This window comes from Macrobrachium nipponense, chromosome 19, assembly GCF_015104395.2.
Source record: "Macrobrachium nipponense isolate FS-2020 chromosome 19, ASM1510439v2, whole genome shotgun sequence".
Taxonomy (NCBI): Eukaryota; Metazoa; Arthropoda; class Malacostraca; order Decapoda; family Palaemonidae; genus Macrobrachium; species Macrobrachium nipponense.
In genome coordinates, this window is record NC_061088.1 from 28,199,425 (window position 1) to 28,205,685 (window position 6,261).

Here is a 6,261-nt window from a genome sequence, read left to right on the forward strand (position 1 = left end):
AGCAAGTTGTTTTGCCAATTATTAATTATTTTTAGAGAAAATATGGGTATGAATTTACAAACTGAAGTAGGTTGTTGGTTGAAGATTAAAACTTATGTTTTTTCCGAGTACAGTGTACAACAAATAAAGCGAAGTACAGTCACTTTATCAGTTTTCCCTATGGAAAAGGTCCTGACTAATAAAGACAAAATACCAGTGTTATTACTAGTCATGTTTTTAAGCAGCAAGTACAGGAGTTACAGCTCCAAGACACTTATTTAGAGATACAGTGTATTAGTCATTCCTGGAAGGTTCAAGCGTTTGGACTAGAAAGTGCCTTCTAAGGTCATGTTATTAAACTTAAATGACATGGGCTCCTCAGAAGAGACATGGCATCTCACTGGTGGTTCAGTATTTCAGATCTTTGACTCCTATTCTTTGCTAAGTGTACTATATGTTGTTTTGGAGGCCAAGAAACTGTTCACATAGCTGGATAAGTCATTGAACCCATAGAATAACAAGCAAAGCATTATTGATTAAAATATGAGACTTATAATACATAATTGGAAATAATAGATGATTAACCCTTAAGAGCTGGGCTAAAAAGAACACATGCTCCAATCAAGGCTGGGGAAACTTTGAGTTTGGCTAATTTAACAAAAAGAAAAAAAAAAAACATCAGTGGAAAGTAGATATTTAAATGCACATGGTGTGAGAAAAAAATTCTTAAAAATTTTCTGCACCTTCCACGAGAAGTTGACAAAGACTATTTGCAATCCCTTGTAATGCCTCTTTTACAAGACAATCATAAATTTTACCAAGTTGTACATTTTTTTTCCAATAATTTTTTGTAAAATTATAATTACAGCTCGCACAACATCGAAACCGATAAGAAATAAAATCATTAAGCATTTTTGAGTATTTTTGTTGTAGAATGTTTAGTAAGTTTACTGGATCCAAGATGCAGAATTTTTTTTGGATTATACTTATTTTTGCAAATATTTCTTTGCACTTTTCTTTGCAAAATTACATACTATCATAAAAGATAAGAACTAAAACCAACAGCAACCCTTGGGTATATTTGTGAGCAAATATATAAAAAGACATCATGTGAGAGAGAGAGGCAGTACATACTCTCTTGAAGTCAAGATCACAACTAGCTCATGAGTCGCCTACTTCGTTGATATTAGCCAGTCTGAAAGTTGCCACTAGTGAATTTATAGGCTATAGAATTAGTGGAACCTCTTTCCTACCCGATTCCACCAAATAGATGGCATGGAATACTGATGCTTACCATGAGGGAATCTGTCCACCACCCAAAACCTGTTATATTGCTAGTCATATGAGGGTATCCTTCCATTAAGGGTTAAGGTAGGTGACAGAAACATTTAATTTTGCGTTAATGGTAAACATTACAGTAGTTCCTGAGGCAGCAGTGAGACTGATGAGTAAAGTCAGCATTGAAAAGTAACCATTTTTAAACAAAAATCTGTAAAGTATGAAAAAAGTATTAGGAAAAATTATCATAGCAAAACAAAATAGTGATGTGCAAGATTCTGGAACTAGAAAGGGAAGTGAAGAAAGTAGGCAATTAAGAAAACTCAGAATGTAATACTTAGCTTGATGGCAGGGTACCTGCAGCAAGTGTGATTTTTATTATAAAGTAGTTTAACAAGGCCACAGTTGCTTATCTTGACTGTTAGGGCTTGCAAAAAAGCTTTGTCTAATAAATGAGAGGTGAAATATGGAGCCAAGCAACTCTTAGAAAAACTACAGCTAAGTAGGAATGGTTGAAAAAGTAAAATGCAAATAACTGCAGGTGAAATTACATGGGCACTGCTAAGAACCTTAGTACTACTATCAACATCATACCACATGAAATAAGGGAAGGTGCATTTTGCAGTCCCAATACCAAGGAGAGAGACTTTTTCCTTGCTAGACCAAAAACTTACAAAGTTAGATTATAGGCTTACTTCATTGTGGCTTCTGCCTTTAAAAGCCAGTGTGACTGGGAAACATGATAGTCCTCAGTAATTAAGGTGTGCGTGTTTAAGAGGATATATACTCCCTTTGGCTTTGAGCCCAAATAAAATAACTAACGGGTCAATAATTTTGGGACATTGAAGCTATGCTAAAAAACTGGAACTTTGTGACTTAAGTAGCTTAGCAAAGAATGGTACAAATGCTTCTTCTGAAGGATATGTAAGGATGTCATAGTGAAGTTTTTCTTGCCACGAAAATCTGTTGTAATAAGGGAACCACATTGGCTATGAGCAGAAAAAATGAGAAATCATGGGTCAGAATTTAACCCTGGTCATGACTGATTTTAAATTTTTCTGGATATTGAACTTTGTTATGGCTGCTCTTCACTCTAAAACATTATATTTAAAAACTGGAATAATAAATTTGAAAACAAATTAAAACATCAATTCCATCAATGGATTGTGATTTTCTCTAGGAATACATGAATTTTATGTTGAAGTACTGTGCTAATTATATTCATCTTTTAATCGTTCATGCTTGTTGTCCCCATGAGTTTATGATGAACAGCTGACAGGCCCTCAGTTCCTGTATGACGGAGTGCAGACCAGCACGTACAGTTGAACATTTTATGTATATTTACAAACTTTTACCAACAGTGAATTTCTAAGTTTCACAGATTATGTTAACACATTACATGTGTCTTCTTGTGGAACCTTTTCACCTCAGCATAAGGATTCAAAATAATTCAAACACTCAACTTGTGCTCTATCACATATTCAAGTTTCTAGTGCAAGTATTGGATTCCAATCCTAGAAACAAATCATTTAGGAAATTTGTCATAATCTTCAGCTTAGCTTATTTGTTATATCCTTTTTTAAATTTATCAAGAACTATTTATTGAATAAAATTCATATTTAATATAGACAGATCTTTTGAGCCTAATCATATTATTAATACATAATAATAATACATGCTCCTGTAGTCCTCTCCTTTCTGCAAGCTAATTTTAAGCTTGCTTAGGGTTTTCTGTTTTCTGTTCAGTTGCGCTCTTACAGCATTTATATTTCTTATCTTGCTATTTTTTTTAATGGTGACCATATTAAGATTTTTTTGCAAAAGTATGTGCTTAAAATTGTATTCAATACAGATTTATATGAAAAGTATTTCGTATGAAGGCTCTCAGTTAAGTATAATTGGGTAAAGCAACCAATTCTGATAAAGCAACTTTGATCAAGGCAGACAGACTTCTCTTTTTTCTGTCATATAAACCTTCAGACTATTTTGTGAGACTTTTTTTTATATTAGAAATCAAACAACAGTACAGTATTTGCAAAGTTCCCTGCACTATTAACAACATAAATGTGTCACAACCTAATTTCCATATAGTTTGGATATCTTGATGGGATAGTAATGAAACATTGCTACTTTTTGTGGGTTTCCTTGCTGTATTACAGCAAGTCTACTGGTAGGGGCAATATGTTGCACAGATAACTGGGATTAACTTCAATATATGGTAATCCTCCAAACATCAGTAAGTACTCATATATTTCTTAAAATATTAGTACTACAATAATTTCATACCAATATTTCTGAATATCCTCTCTAGGGTGCCTCGGAACTCTATATTTTCCCAGGAATTCTCTGTCTGGTGTGCTTGGTGATACAATCTTTTGTGAAGGATTGGAATTCAGTGCAGGTACTATCCGACTTACAACCTACTCGACATACGACCACTCGCACTTACAACCTTACTTCAGACAGTTGACCATTGAGTTACTTGGCACTGCGCCATCTCATGAGAACTCTCATCACTCAGGCATGAGAACTCTCATCACTCAGGCAGCATCAGTTGGAGTTACCCTGCCCTATCTGCAGCATCATTTGGTATTAACTGTACTGTAGACTGAATTGCAAACCAATTTACGTAAGAATCGACTTCTGACATGCATGCAAGAACCTAACCCTATTGTAACTCAATGCCTGATTGTACGTAATATATACTATTACATAAATGATTAAAATGTATTAGTAGAAGTACATTATGATTGTACATTACATTACAGTACTAAGTAGGCACTTATATAGCAAAGGTTTGATAGCATACCCTACCCAGTATGTTGGCCACTTTCTAAGGTTCGACTTACATCCATTCCGACTTACAACCAGTGGGTCGGAACCAAACTTGGTTGTAAGTAGGATAGTACCTGTGTGTGGTTTGTGTGAGTCTGGTTACATGTCATGACCTACCCCATAGGTGGGTAGAACTGTCAGTGCACCTCATTCAGTGTACTGTAGGCACTACTTAGGGTTCTTTGCAGCATTCCTTCTGGCTCTAACTGCAACCCCTTTCATTCCTTTTACTGTACCTCTGTTCATACTCTCTTCTTAATCTTACTTTCCACCCTCTCCTAGCAATTGTTTCATAGTACAACTGCAAGGTTTTCCTTCTGTTTTGCCTTTCAAACCTTTTGAGTATCAATTTCTGTTTCGGTGTTGAATGACCTCATAGGCCACAGTGCTAGGTCTTGCACCTAAATTCTATATTCCATTCCAGATTTATGGCTTGGTGGTGGTCTCAGATTATTCGAGAGTGATAATAGCAATAAAACATGGGTATTACTAAAATTCTTAAGTTCACAGTTTAAATCTTGGATTCCAGTCCAACTTTCCAAATGCAAGTAAATTTGAGGATACCAAGTTGCCCAGAAAGATCAAACTTAATCAGTATATAACCATCGAATATTGGTGTGTTTTTAGACATGAACATGTGTCACCTGTGGGAACTGAGAATGATGTAGATGATCAAGGTAGTGAAAAGGCAGCAAAGTCACGGGAGTGAAGGTGAAGTCACAAAAGAGAAAGAGGGACTGGAACAGATGTAATAAAATGAAGTAAAGAAATGGGGGAAAGATGGCCTGTTTGTGTATTTTACAGTAGATTTATGCCTCTGTCTTATATGAGGCTCACTGTGAGATAAATTAACTTTGTGATGTGATGTTTGCAGTATGATAGATCAGTTTCATATTTATTTTTACTTTTTCGGTGTTGAGGTATTAAATAAATTATATTTTCTATTCATGCAAAGTCAGAATTTTTTTGCATTTTGACAGGAAATTGTTTTGCTTTATATGACTGATAGGATTTTGCTTGAGATTGTGTGCACCAGTACTAGTCAGAAAGTATCAAGAAAATAACAACCTCAGGTCAGCAGGTGCAAGTAGGGCTTAGTGTCAAAGTACATAGTGTTTATGCACAGTATTATTGAAAAGTAAAGGTTAATTAGTTACTAAATGGTGCCATTTCAGCCTTTCTGTGTGTAATTAACATTGAGATTGATTACACAAAAAGGGCATTTCAATAGTAGAAAAATGGTTCCACCAGTTACTATTGAAGGAAAACTGCCATCTTGGGTAATTCTGTTTTAAAACATCAGCGAAATCTCGGCACCAAGTCAGAGATGAGTTTCAGAATTGCAGCAAAGCTGTGTGATGTTATATGAAAGTCTACGGAATTAACACTCCATATTTAATTTACTTAACGTTTAGAACATTTATTCAAAATTAACGAGGCTGATAGGGTTTAGTCGGAAGTTTAAAAAGGGTGAAAGGGCTTTTGGGGCAGGGGACAGGTCTCTAAATGTGAAGGAGTGGGTAGACCTATTTGCTGTGTGTCACATGGTGAGTTCTTATTTCGCTTACCTGACCAGTTTTCACTTAAGTGGTTTATAATTTTTTTATGCTTATGACTTTTTTGTAAAGTACTGAAGTGTTATATCATTTACAATTGAACTTTAATTAATTGGTGTCATAATTGGAGATCTTTACATAATAATGATAATTATAAATATAATAAGAATAGTGCTGGGCTTCCTACTTTAGTCTTCGGCAATCAAGTCCTCAGAGTGCTGTTTCACTGACTATTTCCAGCTGCTGCAAGTCTTTTGGAAATTTCCATTGCTTTTGTTTTTTTTATTTCATATATAATAGTCATTTTGAAGGGTGAAGATATCACTTCATTCAGATGTAAGTATAATTTGTTTCCCTCCATCGAGTCTTGATAAAAAGTTGTGTATGGATACATTGCCAGTTACATGGCTCTATTGATATTTGGATTTATTATTCAGTTTGGTTATTGAAAACATACATGATAATAAACGTAAACCATCCTACTTTCAGTATGAATGTGAATTGTGTCTGATCGTCACTACGACCTTTTCCACCTATGGAAGTTTTTCATGGATTTGAATATGCTTCTGGTACTAGCCAATATTGCGCTTGATTTACCTACAAGCAAATTTAT